Raw genomic sequence first — 21,136 nt, forward strand, 5'->3', positions numbered from 1 at the left:
GTTATTGAAGCCAATTTCTTTCACTAAATATGTGCATTAACGACCCTTCTCTGCAGCTCTGTTAATAAGACAAAGGAAAGGCCCATAGGCCCACCAGCCTATTATTTTGTGCCGGTTTCTGCTGATGGAGCCTCATGGATCGGGATCTGCTGACCTTGCACTTAGGTCCCCGACACGCAGGGTGGGAAGGTCTATTTGGAGGAGGCTGGGAAAGGAAAGGAGAATAAATTATTCCATTTGTTCCTCTGACACCCACATAGATCAGACGGGAAAACAACCGTCACCACAAAAATCTCAAACTCTTCTTTTGTCACCCAGGGACATTACGTTTATTTCAGAATCCTAGGGACCGCCACCCCCAGGACTGCCTCACACCCCGTCTCCACCACCACAAGATTTGACTGGGGGAAAACGCAAACTGCTCTCTGATGACCCCTCTCGTGGTGTTAGAAATGGCTTTCCGTCCAGATCGGCCTGAAAGAAACCGTTTTAAAAGCCTGTCCTTGCACAGTGCAAACGGCTGTCAGGACGCCCTGGTGTATTTCACCATTATTAAAACAGCAACCAAAAACAAATAAAGAAAATAAAAGAGAGGAGCCTGGGTAATGTGGTGGCTGGAAAATCATCTCTGCTTTGGCAGAAGATTAGAATCAAGAAATGCAACCAGTTCCATCACGGGTATGACTCTTCGTAACGGATTTCGGCGATGGCCCCAAACGGATGGCGTCTGCTCTTTTGTTACCCACGGTTGATAAATGTGCATCAATTTTTCATTTTGAAGCGTTATTTCCTTTTGCAATTTGCCAAGTGCCTTTTCATGCCCCATTTGAAGACTGTCCCGCGAACAAACCTCCTTCAGGGAAGACAAGTTAATTATCTGACCGCCACTCTGATTGTTGGCTGCTCGAAATAAAATTCTTCGCCAGCGCTGCCAGTTGATAACCGTGTCAAATTCAAACAGGTCCGGTCGTGGGCAATGACCCAGAACCCGGCCCTGGGGTCAGTCAGACCCCGGGCACAACCGCTGCACTTACTTTGGGCAAGTTATTTAACCTCAATGAGCCTCAGTTTCCCCATCCATAAAATGGGGAGAATACTAGCTCCAAGGTCCTGAGATTATGGTAGAGATTAGACAGCATAATGTGCACTTAGCTGCTGGCACACGGTGAGCACTGAACAAATATCTCTGGCCTGATAAACCATAACAACCGAAGAGTCACCTGCCGCTCACCAGGAGGGACGGTGGCAGGTTATTTCATGGTGCGTCCCCAGATATTACTGCGGAAACACTTCTACACTAGACCGATTTTCTCAGTCCACCTACGTTTATTGCTGCACATTGATGACTTCGGGAAGGATGGCGCGAAGCATGCTCTGTGGGTGTGGATCTATAGCCTATCACTGCTTCTGGGAAGACTTTTCCAAAGGCAAATCAACGTTCCTCGCTACTTCCTCTTTTTCCTGAAGCACACATGTAGCCACTCTGCTCTACAGCCATATTCTTCTTAGTCGTCTAGTTTTTAAGTCCAAACGGAAGGAAGCTGGGACAACGCCATTCCCCCTTGTTAAAATGCAGAGTTTACCGCAAGAAAAGAGAAAGGAGGGGGCAGAAAAGTCCCTCTGGTTGAGTATTTAAACATTCAAGCTGTGGGATGCATATTCTAACCCGAGTTTCAGAAGAGAAAAATAAACAGTACAAGAGCCAAATATGTATTAATTATGGCTTATTTATTTAGCACCACTGATGCGTATCAAGCTATGCAGAAGGTAAATTGAAGGGGGGAAATAAGGTCCCAGTTCAAGGGAGAAAATCGTCTCAGAAAATCTCCACATCAGAACGTTTTCCACAGGGCTCAGTGGCTGATGACGGCGAGAGGAAGAAACTGGGAGTTAAACCCACAGAAGGGGTGTGAGGGGGACAAGGCAGGGGGATAGAAAAAGAGCTAAAGGAAACAACTCCAACACTGTTTAAGACCTCAGCCATGAGGGGGCTCATCAAGGGACAATTCCCGCTGCCTGCTCCCACCTCCTTTCCACCCTTCACAGACCGGGAGGCACAGAGTGCAAATCCAAGGCAGTAGTTACGACCACCTTCCTGCATAGCTCACCACTCATTTCTCGCCATGCAGACAGAAGGCTCAGGATGTTCTAGAAAGACATTTCCCCCTTGATGAGTTAACATGAGGAGACTAACCAGTCCCACAAGCAATATGCTACTGGAGTTATTCAGGTGCTGCTTGAGAAAAGCCTTCCAGAAGATTCTAGAATCCTGAACTTGCAGTCTGCTGTAATTTTTTAAATCTTTTTTACGTTTATTTATTTTTGAGAGAGAGTGTGTGCGTGTGTGTGTATCTAAGTGGTGGAGGGGAAGAGAGAGAGGGAGACACAGAATCCTAAGCAGGCTCCAGACTCCGAGCTGTCAGCATGGAGCCTGACGCGGGGCTCGAACCCACAGACTGAGAGACCATGACCTGAGCTGAAGTCGGACACAACCAACTGAGCCACATGGTCCCCCCTGCTGGGAATCATTTTGACAAGAGCAGGAATCATGACACATTCTCCTATTTTGATTTCCCAAAAAGACCTTATTTTTTGTAAAAGCCTCCTTTACTCGGATATAATTTATGTATAATACAATTTACTCATTTTAAAGGCACAATCTGATTAATTTTGAGAGATGCATATGGTCATATAGCCACCAGCAGAACCATGATGGAGAAAATTTTCACAACCCCAAAAGGATCCCTCAATCCTGTCTACAGTCAATCCCCCCTCCTCCGACCCCGCCCACCCCAGGCCCTCACAACCACTGAGCTACCTGCCGTCAACATAACCCTTGCCACTTGGAGAATTTCCTACGAGGGCTCTTGTCCCTGGCTTATTTCACCTTCTGAAAATGGACCCTCTGAGGTCCATTCACGTTTGCAGTGTGTATTTGTTGTTCAGCCTTTTGATCACTGTATCATACTCCACTGTGTGAGCACACCACAGTTTCCTTCTCCACGGACATCCGGGCTGTTTCCAGCTTGCTGCTACCATGAACAAAGCTGCTGCAAATGTTCAAGTACAAGCCTTTGCGTGAACAGATCTCATTTCTGGGAGGCAGGGAATGCCTAGGAACGAACCTGCTTGGCCATATGGTGAGTGTTGCTGACATTTACGAGAACTGCCTATGTTTTCTAAAGAAGCTGTACCATTCTGCTCTCCCCTCCTTGTCAACACTTGCTACTGTCAGTCTTTAATTTTAGCCATTCTAGTGGATGTGAAATGGTATCCACAGTGATTTGAACATGTATTTCCCTAATGACCAATCATCTTAAGCACTTCTTCATGTGCTTATTCATAACCATTCATGTATATGATTTGGTGAAATGCCTATTCAAGGATTTTGCCAATATTTCAGGGGACTGTCCTTTCTTATCCAACTTATCAAACATTCCTTTCATGATTCATTGTTTCTATATCTTCACAAATATTTGCCTAACCCAAGGTCAAAAAGATTTTCTATTTTTTTCTATAAATTTTATATTGACAGATCTTACATTTTGATATATGATCTACTGCACTTTAATTTCTGCATAGGAAATGGGATAAGGATTGAAGTTCACTTCTACATATTAATATCCAGTTTGGGGGCACCTGGGTGGCTCGGTCTGTTGAGTGTCTGACTCTTGATTTCGGCTCCAGTCATGATCCGTGGGATCGAGTCCCGCATTGGGCTCTGCACTGTCAGCTGGGAGTCTGCTCAGGATATTTTTTCTCTCTTTCTCTCTCCCTCGCTCCCCCCTCTTTCCCCCTCCCCCTCCTCTCAAAATAAATAAACATGAAAAACAGAAGTTATTTACAAAAATATCCAGCCACCCCAGCACCATCTGTTGAAAGATGATTCCCTTCCCACTGAGCTGCCTCTACACAAAGCCGGTGAAAACTCCCAGGTAAATGGGCTCAACGGCAGTCACTCCAAGCGAGAGGTAGTGATAGACGACTCCAAAATAATGACAGACGTGATTAATAAACATAGTAGAGAATCCTACTCCACAGTCATTTAAAATGATGATAAAGATCTATACTTATCAATGATGAAGATACTGAATAAAGCATCACTTAATAAAGTGATGAAAAATTTATCACTTAATCAAGTGCTGAAAAATTTATCACTTGATAAGTGATGAAAAACCATATTGCAAAACAGAATAGGCAGGACGATTTCATGTTTCTACATAGAGTAGGAGACAATAAGAAACACAAAGACGGGCGCCCAGCTCGCTCAGCTGGAGAAGTGTGCGACTCTTAATCTCAAGGTAGTGAGTTGGAGTCCCATGTTGGGTGTAGAGATTAGTTAAAACACACACACACTCAAAGACAGACTGACAAAAGATCTATTCTAAATGCTCATCATGGTCATCTCTTCGCCAAGGTGAATTAAAGATGATTTATAATTTTTGGCAATTTTCTAAAGTTGTTCAATGTGTGTAAGGGATGTTTTCATAATTAAAAAGGTCTTTCTCTTTTGAAAGAGTGTCATAGGTGGAGAGAGAGACATGAGGGTGAGCAGTAAGTTACTGTGCTGAAGGACCACCCCATTATTACTGGTCTAGCACCATGTGACTAGCACAAAGAGAACCTCAGGATAGCTCCGGACAAGGCGCCCAGTGTCTGTAAACTGCATGCTGACGTGTGTAATTCTCAGATCCGAGGATGCTGAGGTCTGCACGGCAAGAGAAATGGCTGGGAAACATACAAATAATGGCAGAAGTTAGTAGTCAAGCTATTTCCAGTGAGTTTTCATTCAGAGTCAGTTGTTCATGGCCATAAGGCAGGATGAAGCCACTGTCTACAGAATCTTGGAGTGACTCCTAATTAACTATAATTGGATTTTCTGCCTTGCAGATTATCGGCAGTGGCTCTGGAACTGGCCCATTTATCCCAGAAGGTCTCCGGCTGAGTGCGATCACATAGCCCAGTAGCCCAGCATGTACCCAGAAGATTGAAAACGGAATCAAAACCAGAACAAGGAATCGGGGATGGATTAGCACAGAAACAAGACGCCTAAGAGATTTCTAAACTACCGCCTGCGTATTTTTGATAGTGAAGTTATTAACCAGCCAGGGAACAAAGGGGAATAAATAAACAAGTTAAAATTAGAAAGATTTTCACTTTGGCCACCGGATAGGCTTTCCTGAGAATATGGTTACATTCATTCACTACAAACACCGTGGCTCAGACCACGTCCATGGTTTTCCAATGATGACCAGCTGGGTCTCAGATTCTAAGGGGGCCCCGTGGGGCCAGTTCCTTGAATTCTTGGAAAAAATAACCAGACTTTAGCAATCAGGCTCCAAACTTTTAACCATGCATCAGTGATCGACACCGTCATTGATTCTATCAATTAATAATTCCTGAAAATCAAATACAGTCTGGCCACAGCCATTTTCCTTAATACCTTCTATTCGTTCTATAGAGCGCTTAAAGGGGGGAAAAAATATGTCGAATTTACATCTTCCGTAGCAAGTGTGATATTCCCTTTAGATTTCTTTGGGCGTGAGACAAAATGCTCCCGGCCTTCACAGCCCTGGCGGTCACAGAAGTGTCTTCCCCAAGCCTGCTGGTCACCATCCCCTACAGGCGCATCCTTTGCTGAGCACCGGGAGCAACAGAGAGAGGAGGAAGGGGAGAAGGAGGTGCAGGTGCAGCTCCGTGGGGCAGCAATTCCTGAAAACTCTTCGCAAGTCTGATTCAAGAAAGTAATTTCACGGAGACAGGGGTTCTCAGAAGGAAGACCCCCTTTTCTCCCCTTCGGATACTGGCTATTTGGGGGGGGGGTTTGGATGAGGACTTCTTTGGGGTCACAAATTTCTGCCTTCAAGGACTGTCAAGGAATAAAAACTGAGTGATCCATTCTACCGCCTTACTCAACTCAACACCTGCAACAGGTCCTCCCTGTAAATTTCTGGAGTTGCTACACAGAGGAAATACAGGTAACGTCAGCACATCATAATAACAGCAGCTAATTATTATGGAGCATTCCCTATGGACTGATATTATGCCAGGTACTTATACCTATATCACCTCATTTTAAAAAAATTTTTTTAATGTTTATTTTTGAGAGGGGGGGAGGGGCAGAGAACGAGGGAGATGCAGGATCTGAAGCAGGCTCCAGGCTTTCAGCTGTCAGCACAGAGCCCGAAGCAGAGCTCGAACCCACGAACCTTGAGATCATGACCTGAGCCAAAGTCGGTCGCTTAACAGACTGAGCCACCCAGGTGCCCTTATATGACCTCATTTTATCTTCACCCCAACCTATGAAGTAGGTTACTACTATCACTTCTTTTATGGTCCAGGAACTGGAGCTCAGAGAGGTTAAGCTTCAATTCAAGGTAACACACAGCAGGAGAATCAGGGTTTGGACTTTCATCAGCCTGTCCCGAACCTGGGCTTTATGTCACCAGCTGTCTTGCATGCTCTACACCGGCGAGAAGCAAATGGAGCTCCAGTAGCCGTTACGGGTCTCATCACAACATATGCTCTTTGAGGGTTTGTGTCATCTTTTTTTTTTTTTGCACCTAAATAAGACTAAGCTGAACAGCTCTCTTCCTGAAACGGTGCTGATCAGGATGAAGCCATTCAGACCCAGCCCGGCGCAGCCTCACAGCGGCAGAGCGGGTGCCCCTCTACGCATTTCCCAGCCACCTGCAATGCCTTCCCATCGAAGGACTTCCAGACGTTCCTGCTAACTCACTGCGGGAGTCCCCCCCACCACTACGTGGCCCCCACTTCCTTCTGGTGCTTCCAGAAAAGGGGAGAAGGAAGAAACTAGAAGAAAAACCAAAACAACAAAACCAGGGAGAAGCCTAGTTATCTTTTTAACACCCATTCAGCCAGTTCAGAGTGGTCGCTGGCAAAGTTTCCCAACCCATCAAGCGATGACTCTACCCAAGAGCGAATTCCCAGTTAGACAAGAAATCAATCCAACAACCCGTTCAGCGTCTAGCAGGGCAGAATTACGACCTCCGCCAACAAAGCGGCGTCAGCATTAATTCTTATAACAATAGATTTTTTTTTTTTTTTTTTTTTGCCTAGGAGGACTAAGTGATTCACCCACTTCATCAGCAGTGGAGCAGGGATTTGAACCCAGGCCCCGTGTGAGGGCACAGCCCAGGCTGCCCACCCCTCTTCCGGACCAAGGGCGGGCACACGCTCACCACAGAACGCCACATCGATGATATTCTCAGCTCGTGAGCCACGAGGTCTCTGTTGCAACTTCTCAGCGCTGCGTCCGCAGCCCAGAGCGGCCACACACAAGAAGTGAGCAAATGGGCATGGTTGGGTGCCAATAAAACTTTATTACAAAACAAGTCACCAGGCAGATTTGGCCCAAGGGCCACAGTCGGCCGCCCCTCATTCTGGTCTTTCACGGAGGAGAAAAGATCTGAGCTGAATCTGTTAAGGCTGCCGTGGGACAAAGGGCCAAAGACCGGAAGGCTTAAACAACAGAGGTTTATCTTCTCATGGTTTGGGGGGCTGGTAATTCGAGATGGAGGCGCCAGCAGGTCTGAGACGGGTTGAGAGTCCAAGGCCTCTCTCCTTGGCTTGTAGATGGTCATCTTTTCCCTGTGTCTTCCCAAGGTCCTGTGGTTTGTGTCCTTAGTCACTTCCTTTTACAGGGACCCCAGTCATAGTAGCCATTTACCTACTTTCTTTTAACTGAATTACCTCTTAAAGACCCTGTCTTAAGTACAGTCACGTTCTGAGTTAAGGAGGCACTTAGGACTTCAATACATGGGTCAGGGAGACACAATACAGCCCCTCACAAAGGGAACAGATTTCAACAAAGAGAGGAAGGAAAGAAAAGTAAGGGAAAGTATGGGGGTTTATGAGTGTCTGTGTAAGTCAACCAGACTTTACAATGGGTGGTTAGGGACCTTTCTCTGAAGAAGTGATATTCCAGTTGAAGTTGCCTAAGAATAGCATCAAGCCCTCAAACCAACAAAACAAAGAATACTTATTGGCTCATGGGGTTGAGCTCAGGCATAGGTCCAGCTTCAGGAACGGCTCAATCTAGGTGTTCAGTGTCACTCACAGAAGGTTCTATAAGCAGAAAAATGCCTTTATTTGTTCAACAAACATATACTGAATTCCCTTTCACACAAGCCCTCTCTTAGTACAAAGGGTTACCCAGTGAATAAGGCCCTCAAGAAGGTTCCAGTCCCATGGATGCCACTATAGCAGAGACCCTGAATGAGGGTAATACCCACATACAAGAAAACAGTGCTGAGAAATGGAGGACAGATCTAATGGCACTGATGAAACACCTGCACCAGGGTGCCTGGGGGGCTCAGCCGGTTAAGCATCCGACTTCGGCTCAGGTCATGATCTTGTGGTTCGTGGGTTCGAGCCCTGCATCGGGCTCTGTCCTGACAGCTCAGAGCCTGGAGCCTGCTTTGAATTCCATATCTGTCTGTCTCTCTCTCTCTCTCTCTCTCTCAAAAATAAGCATTTAAATATGAAAACACCTGCATCAAGCCACACCTGAAATTACTATCCCCTTAAATTCTTCAGTTCCACGGGCCAGTAATTTCCACTGGTTTTGTTTGCAGCCTTTTGCTGGTGTACTGGGACTATTCCAACTCAAATATCCCTTCTTTGGGGAAAGTGATGCTTACCACCCATGAGCCTAGGTCTTCTCTGTACCTGCCCGGAGCCCCCAGCACGTTTTCATGGCACTTACCACCCCTGCAATTAAATTCTGTAATTAATCTCCTTCACAGCCCCCTGCCCTGAGAGCTCCATGTCGGCACACAGTGGGCCCTCCACCGAGTTATTTTTTTAACACACTTTTTCGGAGCAATTTTGGGTTCCCGGCAAAACTGAGCAGAAAGCGCAGGCAGTTGCCATGTACCCCTGCCTCCCACCCCCGCTCAGCACCCCCAACATCAACACGCTGCACTAGAGTGGTCTGCTTGTTACAATCAAGAACCTACGCCGACAGATCATTGTCACCCGAAGTCACGTGAAGGGTCACCCCCAGTGGTGCACGCTCTGTGGGGTCGGACAAGTGCACGATGACGTGCGTCCACCACCACAGTGACCCGGAGCAGTGCCACTGCCCTGACAACCCTCCGCGCTCCACCTCTGCATTCTTCACCCTCGCCCCAAGACCTGGTGAAATTTACCTTTTAAACACACAAGAAAACTATAGTTTTTTATGCCCCTGCTACTCTGGGATGCTGGGTTCTGTCCCGGCCCTTTCTTCCAGCCTCCAGGGCGGTCCCCCCCAGGTTGTCAGTCTGTGCTTAGGACAGGGCAGGAGCGCAGGAGGGGGGCCTCGAAACTTCCAGGCTTAGGCCCTCTGCAGCCTGCATTCCACTTTGAAACCAGCAGCCCAGCTGCTTTTTGTCCTGAGATGTGCCAGAATGCGTCTGGAGTGAGGCATGATCCCTCCCACTTCCAACAGATTCGCTTAGTGTAATGTCACAGGTAAATGTATCCAAAGCCAGGAGACCTTCTATTTATGGTAATTGCTCTGAAATGTTACCAATGCACGTGTCTCAACATGTAGGTAGGTGTGGTCTGGCGCGTGTGACGGGAGGCTGAGGCGTGCCTCTCTTCCCTTCATCTTGGACCCCCTCCCAGAACGAAAGGCTTCTGACAATTAACGATTCGCTGTGTTCCTGGTTTATGTCAAGGCTTCCGGAAGGGACTATGAGTCTCAAGACTCAGTCTCCCCCTCTGATCTCACTAATGCAACTTACGTAGTAAGCCAATGATAGAGAAAGGGACACAGGATGCCCCCAAGCCTCTCCCGCACTCGCACCTGCCTGCTAGGTTTTCTGACACAGACGGACGGGAAGTGTGGGTGGGGGTGCACTGAGGAAGGAAGTGTGCTCCAACACCGACGGACTCCGGGGGTGCTGCTCCCTCCCCAACATCCACCTCCTGGAAAAGTCACAAAGCCCCATCCATGCTCTGCTTGGCCCTTCCTTCACGCCTGGTCCTCCCGATATCTCCCACCTCAGGCCATCCCCCTCTCTGTCTCATGACCCAAGCCCCAGAAGGATGGGATGCTCAGAGGGGGACCGGCAACTTGGGCTCTGCACCCCGACAGAACACGCCTTCCAAGGGTGCGGGGAGGGAGGGGGCTGCCAGGGCCCGGACTCCCCTTATAGAAAGCATCGTTCGCTCAAACGCTGTGTCCCCCTCTCTCTTTGCCCCCTCCGCTCACATTGTGTCTCTTTCTCAAAAATGAACTTTTAAAAAATATTTTAAAGGGGCATCTGGGGGGCTTAGTCAGTGGAGCGCCCGACTTCAGCTCAGGTGATCCACAAGACCCACCATGGTAGCCAAGGCCCCCACCTCCCAACGGCCAAGAACAAGTGGGGCTCCTTGGAAACCCAGACTTGACCCAAACCCCCCGCCTTACAAAGAGGGGACCCCACTGTCCCATCCACCTGAGGGCAGTGTTCTTTGCCACCGAATGCTAGTAGCCTCCCACTCTCTGGGTTTTCTTTCACTGAACTCGAACTTCCCCCGCCTTCCCCCTCCCTGATCTGCAACAGGCAGTGGAAGGTTCCGGAAGGGGCCGGTCCTCAAGCCACCCAGGGAGAGGAAGGCTGCCTACAACACAGTCACACCTTCGGGACCCACCACAAAATTACAACCTCGTTCATATTTTAGGTTCTATCGGCCACCTCGTTGGTGAATTTAATCCACCTTTGAAACTCACCAAGAGCCTGCGTGGTAGCGAATATTCAGGGCCTTTGTACAATCGCAAATACACAGGGTGCCTCTGGTGAGAAGTGAAATCGCCAGGAGAAAACCTCCTCTCCTCACCAAGCTTCGCGTGAGGGGAGAGATCGATCAACAGCACATGCGTGTGTGTGTGTGTGTGTGTGTGTGCGCGCGCGTGCGCTGTCAGCACAGAGCCAGATGTGGGGCTCAAACCCACAAACTGCGAGATCATGACCTGAGCCGAAGCCGGACGCTTAATTGACTGAGCCACCCAGATGCCCCTCTTTTGTAATTTTTTTAAATACATAGAATTCTCATGAAAATTCAGATTTCTAGCTTCTCTTTATTTTTTTCAGTTTATTTTGATGGAGAGAAAGAGAGTGTGTGTGCATGCACACTAGTGGGGGAGGAGTCGAGAGAGAGACAGACAGAGAGAATCCCAAGCAGGCTCCGTGCTGCCAGCACAGAACCCGATGTGGGGCTCCATCCCACGATCTGGGAGATCTTGACCTGAGCCGAAATCAAGAACTATATGCTCAACAGACCAGGACACCCAGGCGCCCCTCTAGCTTCTCGTTGGACTAAATGAGAAGGTTCAGCCATGTAGGACCCACTTTCTCCCCACGGCAACACGTGTCAGATCTGATTGGTTCCGCCCCTGCCCCCTCTGCACGGGGCATTCAGCTTCCAGTTCGCCACAGTTCCCACCGCTCTCTGTTACTCACCTCTGAGGTTGGCAGTTAACATTGTGCCTACACTCTTCCTTTCCTTGCAGTAGAAAACCACTTCTTTTTTTAAGTTTACTTACTTTGAAAACAACAAAGATAGTGTGAGGGAGGAGCAGAGAGAGAGAGAGAGAGAGAGAGAGAGAGAAGCCCAAGCAGGCTCCATAGTCAGCACAGAGCCCCACACAGGGCTTGATCCACAAACTGCGAGATCATGACCTGAGCCAAAATGAAGAGTTGGACACTCAAACGAGCCACCCAGGCACCCCGAAAGCCACTTAATATAACTGAAGTCTGTCGTAAGAAGAAAGCACAAATACAGACTAAGGGGAACGTACATTTCAAGGCAAAAAAAGAGGCAAATACCTTTGGTATTTGGAATGAAGAATATTCTTACATCTTTAATATGCAAACCCGCACTCTGATTTGACTCTCTGCATGCTTACTACCCGCCGCTGTGCCCATTAGACATTGTGGCCCCGGCTTCACATCCCTCCTGGAACTTCACGCCAGGCCCCCCTCTGCTTGGACTCTGGAAGCCGGGGAAGGGCCATCGTCAAAACCCTCACACACCAGGACGGCCCCCACAGGCCGAGTCCGATGCCCTGAACCTTTTCCTCCCTCGCTTCTGCTTCTGAAACTTCTCGTCTTCAGAGAAATCCTATGAATTCCTTCCAAATAAGGTCTGAGTGCCTGACCACAGTTTCACATATTCTGCCTCCAGGTTACCATGTAATGGGTGCCCACGGCGCTGGCTCCTCTGGGGGGCTGGCATGGCAAGTCAGTGACAGGGAAGGTGGGGGGAAGAGCACCTCATTTGCCAGACCAGCTCCAATGTCCCCTGCACTGTATGACGAAGTTCCCCGTAGATGCCATTGGAGGGGAGAAGGGGGAGAGACGGTTCACCATGCTTAAGAAAAAAAAAATATGTGCGTTTTAAAAGCAACAATGTCGCAGCTATGGTTTTGATGGCGAGCAAGCCAAGAAAACCAATTCAGGCTGAGTTTACAGTGAGTAGAATGGACAAGGGGGGAGGGGCGGCACTCACAGAACCTACGGGAGCTCAGATGGGTCAGACTTCAGACCCCAACGGGCCAGCACAAAGTCAAACGTCTGCACTGTAGCCAAGTGGCTTGGACGCTGACCCACGGCCACCGCTGTTAGAATGCGGGGCTTCCCGGAGAGAGGGGGGCGGGGGTCTCTCCTTATGTGATGGGCCTGGACTCCAAGACCCAGGAAAGCACGTCCAGTCACCCAGTGCACTGTGAGGTATTCAGCACCCCCCTGGCCTCCACCTGCTAGATGCCAGCTCTCCCCACCACTCATGGCAACCAAAAATGTCCCCAGACATTGTCAAATGTCCCCTGAGGCAGAACTGCCCCCAGTTAAGAAATATGAAGTTAGGGAACTGAGTGGCTCAGTTGGTTGAGCATCTGACTTTGGCTCAGGCCATGATCTCACGGTTGGCGGGTTCTGGCCTCGCATCGGGCTCTGTGCTGACAGCTGGGAGCCTGGAGCCTGCTTTAGATTTTGTGTCTGCCTCTCTCTCTGCCCCTCCCCTGCTCATGCTCTGTCTCTCTTTCTTTTTCAAAAATAAATATTTTTAAAAAATTGTCAATTTAGTCCAACCTCAGAGATACCCTGGCTGTTATGGGATATGGGGGGGTGGGGGAAGGGGTGTGGAGGGTTTGGGCCCTCAGCGTCCACGACAAAAGGCAGGGGCCTAAAATTATCTTCAATACTCAACACAATAATCCACAAGGAAACCAAGGACTATTAGGGTAATGAGCAACTGAAAGCTCAAATTCTACAAATGATCAGTTCCGTCACCTCAAGCTTCAAACAGCAAGGTTTGCACACGCGCTCGCTCTCTCTCTCTCTCTCTCTCTCTCTCTCTGCCACTGTGAACAGCCAGCAGAAGTAATGGGATGGGAAACATCAACTTTGCCAGAAGTTGATGTTTCCCAACCTCACATCTGCCATTACCTGCCTGCCCGCCTGCCCATCTCATCAGCTGCTCGGAACTACAATTCTCCAAATCCAGCACAAAGAGAGATGGCTGGTCCCGAGAGGCCCTCCGGTCTGAATTCCCCGTCTGGACTTCTCTGGGGCTCCTGACGGCATGTGCCTATCTCTTTAACGGGGGCGGGGTGAGATCACAGGTTAGTTCTGTCAACTAAGCCCGCAGATGCGCTCCCCCTGACCCTCAGCCCACGGTCCCCCTGAACCCGCCCTGTGTGACTCTCCTGGGTTCGCGATCACGTGGATTCGTGCCAGCAAATCCGCTCTGCCGTCCCGCGCTTGGTCACAGCTAAAGGTGCTCACTGTAAGCCTCATATCTTGGGAGCCCTCAAAACTTTCCCGAACTTAGTTCCACCACAGCGAATGGCTTTAAGATCATCCAACCAACGAGAGAAGAAGGAAGCAGGAAAAGGGAATAGAAATACACAAATAAGTAAAGGACTAAGTCACTAAAGAAGCTGAATGATCCCCGCACGTGATGCCTAAATTTAAATCCGCTCTAGATTTGCAATTCACTCTTAGCGCACAATTACATCTTAGGGAGATAATCCTCGGTAGAACGGTTCTTCTGTAAACAGCCAGGGATTCTGATATATGAGAATTAAAGGAAGTTTCCTAGGGCCAAATTCTGCCATGTTTTAAAAATATATACCTGGGATATTCTGAGAATAATTTTGCTTCAGGGACCCAATTAAAGTTATCAAAACCATAGGTTCTTCTGGATGCTAAAGATGCAATATATTCTGCACATGCCCCGCTGGTTATTATCTTTCCGGGATTTCATTTCACAGATTCAAAAAAAAATCTTCAAGCAACGGGAAGGGTTTTAGAAGATCACATAATTCTAAACTGCAAACAAAAAGCACAAAGCCCCGTAATCACGAAGGCTTGTAATGAAGGAAGGAGCAGGTTGCTTGCTCAGACAGTTGAAAAGGCAATTGCCAAATAGGTGTGTTTATGAGACGCTGCAATTTTCAACGCTTTGAAGTTTAAGATGCACTAAGCACAGTGCACGTGAGGTGTAAGGAGCGAAACATTGTTACTGAGGATGCAGAATTACGGGGTGTCCCATATGGGCCGGCATCCTGGGCGAGGATAGACGGGGTAATTAGCCAGCAAGAATCCTGACATTCTCTGCTTTCAGAGGAAGACAGAGGGAACAGGGACAGGGACAGGCGATGACGGCTGTGAGCGTCTCAATCCACCCGGCTGCAATTGTTTATGGTCTGAGCCATGGAGCAGCCGAGGAGAGACCCGGGAGAAGGTGTTTCGGGGGGAGAACAGGCAGTCAAGACCGTTCCATCTGTGAGATCTGTCAAACTCTCCGTCAGCCTGGGAACTGGGGGAGGCTTCCGACACATTTCAGTTAGCCAGGTATTAGACTTGCAAAGCAGATTTGAGCGGCTTGACCTTTATTGTTTCATAACGAGCAAAGGATTTGCCTGTCACACCATGATTTCCTACATGGCTTCAAACAGTGGGAGAGAGAAAGCAAAAGAAAAAAACCAGTAAAACCACTTTTGTCCATTTCCCTGCTGAGATGTCACCGCGTCAGCCGATGGGATGTGGTCTGAGAGCCGGGACCCCAATCCGGCCCCCAGAAGTAACAGTTGGCTGGGGGGCTTCCTGGGCAGAAGAGGGACCCCCTACGTCTAGGATTACAGAAGCTGAAACGTCCAGATTTTTTTTCCGAAATGAGTTGGATTCCCCGCCCCCATTGTCTAGAGCAGGGGTCAGCGCACGTTTCCGGTAAGGCTCCAGGCAGTAAATCTTCTAGGCTCTGCAAACCATACGGTCGGTCTCTGCTTACAGCTACTCACTGCTGCTGCCGGAACTCCAAAGCTGCTGTCGCACATGGTGCATGGACGTACACGGCTGTGTTCCAAGGACGCGGAGTCTTCCAAAACAGCTGGCAGGCTGCCCTTGGCCTGCGGTTTGCTGACCTGGTCTAGTCGTCGGGCTGGCTCCATTTGCCCTCAGAGCTTCAGAGAGGTTTCGGGCTCTCCGAGGTGTGGGGGAAACCTCTCCACGTGGCAGCGATGACATTTTGCTTCAAACGAGGAGGAAAGAAAGCAGTGACCCCAACAAAGCTTCGTTCATTTACTGTTTTTTTGCCTTGTGGATTCCATCCTCCTCCCACATGCACATCCTCCACAGGTGTTTTCAGGTGTGCTCCACGCGGGGCGCGGACGACAGGACCTCGCACAGCTCTGGCAGGTGCAGCCGGAGACCGAGGGGATGTACAGCAGCCGCTCACCCGCAAGATCCCTTTCCAATCCCCAGAAACACTCACAGCTCCTCACTCAGACCGGAGTGACCCCAAACAGCCCGGCAAAATCACCCAGGTTGAGGGGTGACTCCTGGTCATAGGCTGATAATGCTTGCTTTCCAATTTGAGGCGTTGGGATTTTTTTTTTTTTCAAAGCATCCTTTTCCTTGAAAATTAAAGCCTTGGAAACATTCGTTGCTTTCGAGAAAAGCCATCTTCCCTCCACCCTTAATGATTAAAACGAAATTGTTGGTTTTGCATTTCATTCGTTTCTTGAAGTTCTTGAGGAGCGTGAACGAATTCTCAGCGTGACTCTCTCCAACGCTAGGCTTTAAAACAATGTGTGGCCATAAACTCTCATTAATTCTAGTTTGTAAAATGTGAATGTTACAAAAACATTTCAATAATGAAATTGGCACGCTGGTCACCTTAGACCTGAGAATTTTTTCCCTTAATCTATCCCGCCCGTTTCTAGGAAGGACATCCATATGCCTGGACACCTGGTTTCATCTCTTTGGGGCTTCTTCATCCGCCTCTGAGACCATTAATGGAAGAGCCCAGAGCGTCTCACTTTCAAGGTGAATGAGCTCTGGCCTGGCCTTGTTTAAGACCCAAGACCTGGGGCGCCTGGGTGGCTTAGTCAGTAGAGCGTCCGGCTTCAGCTCAGGTCATGATCTTGCTGTTCATGGGTCCGAGCCCCGCATCTGGCTCTGTGCTGACAGCTAGCTCAGAGCCTGGAGCCTGTCTTTGGATCCTGTGTCTCCCTCTCACTCTGACCCTCGACTGCTCACGCTGCCTCTCTCTTTCTCTCTCTCTCTCTCAAAAATAAATAAAATATTTTAAAAAAATAAAAAAAGAAAGGCCCAAGATTTGTCATTCAGGGTCTGAAAGCTCCCCACCCCCCATCCTCAAGCCAGCCAGCCACTTTCAAGAGGAGCAATGAATAGAAAGGGCTTTGCTCCTCCAAACCATGAGCAAGGCTTTTTAAGAGGCCAAGGATGGGTTTTCTACCCATGGTAGAGCAATTTAAATAACAAGGGTCAGGATTAGCCCTTTACAGAGTTCAGGTGGAAAAAAAAAATCCGCAGAGGCAGTGAAATGAGAAAGGTGGCCGAGGATTCGCTCCCCTACAATAGATCCGTTTCCCATCTTGCCAAGCACACACAGCCATAATTATACTGCCTGCCGCTGACTTGTACACTCTGCCTCCCTGCCACAAACACACGCGCACCTCTATAGATGAGAACCGATTTTAATATAGAAACCTCGGTATCTATAATTCATGCTCTTTAGCCTTTACATATTTATTCTGCATTTTAATTAAGGCCAAAATCTGAATACTTTAGATGGATGGTTTCTTTCTTCTCTGCATAGCTTATAGGCAAATTACCTGGCAGAAGTCCAAATGTTAAGCAAACATAACAGAGCCGGAGACTAGAGCAAGCCATTATCTGGACACAAGCAGCCCCGAGAGCTTAGAAAGCTCTCTCCTCGCAAAGGAAACCAACTGACAAATGGCAGGGTTCACCCTCCCGGCGGTGGTGACACGATGCCAGGACAAAATGCCCAAGTGTGGGGACTACCAGGCTATCACACCTCTCCAAAGGAAAGGGGCAGTGGGTCACATCGGGTGACCTCCAAGAAGGGAGGGCTTGAGGAGTTGGCGCGATGGGAAGGGGCTTGGAAGGCCCTCAAGTGTGCCCGGAATTCATCGTCAGGACCTAGGACAGAAGTTCCCCCAAATGACACTGGAGTGACCCACTATCACCAAACACCGGCTTGAAATCAGAAAAGCCAGAAGCTTACACTTGAGTTTGGGTGGCAAGATCAGACTTTTCCATGAAATTTTTGATGCTGTGAAACCCTAAGAGGTTTCCTTGTCAATAATTTATTAAGGAAAATGATCTTGAAAATGTGGGACTGACTCCACATCAGCCTTACCCAAGTAGGTACCAAGGTGTTCTTTTTCCATTTCTTTTTTTTTTTTTTATTTGAGAGAGACAGAGAAAGAGCGAGTGGGGGAGGGGCAAAGAGAGGGAGAGACAGAGAATCCCAAGCAGACTCTGCACTACCAGCACAAAGCCCAACGCAGGGCTCAAACTCACAAAACCGTGAGATCATGACCTGAGCCCAGACCAAGAGTCAGATGCTTAACTGACTGAGCCACCCAGGCACCCCCCCCCCCGTCTTTTCAATTTCTAAAGCAGGTCAAACCTGAACCAATACATGTTTTATAAATAAAGCTTTACTGGAACGCAGCCATGTTCGTTACTTTATGTATTACCAATGTCTGCATTCTCTCCAGAGGGGCAGAGTGTGATACTTGGGACACAGCGCATCAGGCCTGCAAGGATTCACTGACCTTCTACAGAGAAAGTTTGCCAACCCTGCTCCCAACAGCGGCCCCTCAGCTTTCTGCCTTTTATTTTCTTCCTTTAGGAAATAAAGGGGCAAACGAATCAGAGAGACATTCAGAATTCCCAAGTTGTCTCCGCTGTACTGTTTCTTCTAGTCTTTACAGACCAACGAGAAAACTACAGAAAATTCTCCCCAAGCATCTCCTCTGGAAGTAAAACAGCCCATATTAAATTTTCAGTCCTCATAACACCGTACTGATAAAACCGTTAAAACACTTCCATACAAGGTAATGGCAAAGAAAACAAAGCGAAGGCACCATGGACAGCGCCGAAGGGTCAGGCACGGGGCTGGAGCTTTGCCCCATTATCTCACATTAATACCCACAAGCAGCGTTCGGCCAGAATACCAAGGTCACACTCTTGATAAGAGGCAGTTCTGGAAACCAGATGTGTCTGACGTCAAATCCTGTCTTCACTGTGTCCTGTAAGCCGCCTGCGCTCCGGCCCCACCTGCACCGCTGACATTCACACACTTACTCTGCCAGGCACTGCTCCATTACCCGTCAAAATAGACCCATCAGGAGAAAAGTGACGCTGGCATACCCATTTCACTGGTCAGGAACTCGAGGTTCAGGTGGGTGCAATGACTTACCTAAGGCCATGCAGCTCGTGGGAGGCGGTGCTGGAAAGCGGCTGCAGCACAGACTCTAGGTTCTTCATCTCTCCGGGCTCAGCCTTCTAGCTGTAAAATAAAGGGTATCACTTTTCAGGTCTTTGAAGATTTGTTAAAAAATGTTTGCGGGCCACAGAATACACTGCCAGGCCCCCTAAACCTCAGAAGCAGCTGCCCAGAGGCCACTGGCGACATCAAAACTCTGTCCCCAGGTCCCGTCAGAATGGACATTCAATTCCACATCGATGGAGGTGTCCACAGAGGACCCTACAAGGACATGTTTCTCTCCTTCCACTTATGAATTTCCACAAGTGCTCAGGCTTCCCAGGTCTCCAGCTGAAAAGGCACACCAACTAAGTAAATAAATGCTAGGAAGGCAGAAAGAGAATGTAGATGACATCACTATATTAAAGTTGTCTGTGGATGCATACAAATGTCACTTTTTTTTTTGCCTTCCAGAATTTATTCTGCTGTCTTTGAGAAAGTACCCCCAACCTCCTTTGCAGGAATCACCTTGCCCCTATCGGATCAATTGGGTTACACCGAATCTCAAATGAGCTCCACCCTTGTCTGGCCAAGGGCTGGCCACACCCTAAGTCAGATTTCTTAGACCTGCTTTTGGAAACTCCAAAGGAGGTGTTCACGTAGAAGACTCTTCACAGACCCTGGCAGCAACAGCCGATGCCTCAGCCTCCAAGCCCAGCTCCAGCCTGACCCGCACAGACTGCCGACAAGTTAGCCAAACAGAGTTCTCTTGCTGGTAACCATCCAACGCTAATTTTTTACAATTCCAGAAAGATCATTCTTAAAAAACAAATTGCCTTCATTCAGTATCATTTCAGCCTCACTTGGGGATCCCCTTTCTAAGAATACTTTTAAACCAATTTTGTTTCTACTTTCGCCCTTAAAAAAAAAAAAAACGATCCTTTTAAGACGCCAGATAAGGTAAAAATGGACTAAGTATGCACAGACCTACAAAGTGAAATTTAAAAAGCTACACTTCATAAATACTTGTCTGAGTTGTCTTAAAAGGGACACAATGTGCTTATTTTTATTCTATCATTCAGATCTGATCCTCCGATTCGTTAGCTTGCCTCTCCAGCCTCGGCCCTCTAAAACTGAGATTCTCTGAACTCAGCAGGGTCTTGACCTCAATCTGTTGTCCAAACAGGTGCAAATTTGCTGCCTATCACAAGTTATTTCATTAAATGCTTTCGTGAACATAATCCACGATATCCACAGAATGTCTTTAATCACTTTCATAAATAGCACAAGAAAGGAAACAGAGCTGCTAGCCACCCCCTTGCTCAAAGGGGACCCTGCAATGGTTTTCTTCTCGGTGTGCCTATAAACACACTGAGTAAGCATCTGTCCTACAGCTTAGATCCTGCAATGGTGTCCATAATATTTGGGATGAAATCCAATCTTCTGACCACGACAGACAAAGCCCCCTATCAAATGGCCACTGCCTAGGGCTCCTCAGAGACCTCCCCTCTCTTCTTCCCCCTCCCCTTCTCCTTCCTCCACACCTTGTCAGCCTTGCCCCTGCTGTCCCAGCTGCCATCTGTCGCTCACACACGTCAAGGGCCCTTTCACCTCAAATCCTTTTCCTTGCTCTGCCTGGAACACTTCTCCAATCTCTAGGACAGGCTCCTGCCCACCATTCGGGTCTCAGCTGAGATGTCACCCCTTTAAAAAGGCTTCCGCAGGTCACTTACCCTGAAGTATCCCTCCCTCACTGCCCCCAACTTGCTCCCAGATCTCCCCGTGCTGCTGTGTCGTGAAAAATATATTATTTACGCTCTGCTTCCTTATCTGCTGCCTCAACTACAGTACGAGATCCAGGAGAGCAGGGACTTGAGAAGCCAGCACCTAGAACAGCGTTCACAACAGCGGGCTTGTAAAAGACACAGGCAAGGAAGAATGGAGAGAGAGAGAAGGATGGGGAGAAAAGAGCTCTGAGAAGCCCCAGCATCCCTTTGGCTGGCTATTAACTTCTGTAACCCCCGCCTTCAAAAACTAGGACACCACATGCCTCTCCCTAAACCTTCTGATCATCATCATAATAGCGATTCCTCAGGCACAGGGCTAAGTTTTGTGGGTCTGTATAAGTTTTGGATCCCCGCTTTTAGAAAAAGAATACAGCAGTAGATGCGTGATGGCTGGCAGAGAAGGGCATATTGATTTAAAATGAGAAAAGAGATCAGGATGGATGATAAGAATTCTGGAAACTCAATCCATTTCTTCCTGGATCTCTCGAGGTAATTTGCCAGAAATCTCAAATAGAAATGCTTCCTGACAGTGGTGTGGCCTCAGCCACACACCTGGAACACTGGACTACCCCCTCGCCACCCCCAGAACT

At 48.3% G+C, this 21,136-nt stretch overlaps 1 long non-coding RNA gene across 1 annotated transcript in view; it reads right to left on the bottom strand.

Moving 5' to 3' along the window:
- LOC115273829 overlaps positions 1 to 21,136 on the bottom strand; it is an 85,316-nt gene that overhangs the window by 4,527 nt on the left and 59,653 nt on the right. The window contains exon 3 of the long non-coding RNA XR_003900973.1: positions 18,754 to 18,843. This is a non-coding gene — a long non-coding RNA (uncharacterized LOC115273829). The remainder of the gene's footprint in view (positions 1 to 18,753; positions 18,844 to 21,136) is intronic.

The sequence above is a fragment of the Suricata suricatta genome, chromosome 12 (genome assembly GCF_006229205.1).
Source record: "Suricata suricatta isolate VVHF042 chromosome 12, meerkat_22Aug2017_6uvM2_HiC, whole genome shotgun sequence".
Classification (NCBI taxonomy): Eukaryota; Metazoa; Chordata; class Mammalia; order Carnivora; family Herpestidae; genus Suricata; species Suricata suricatta.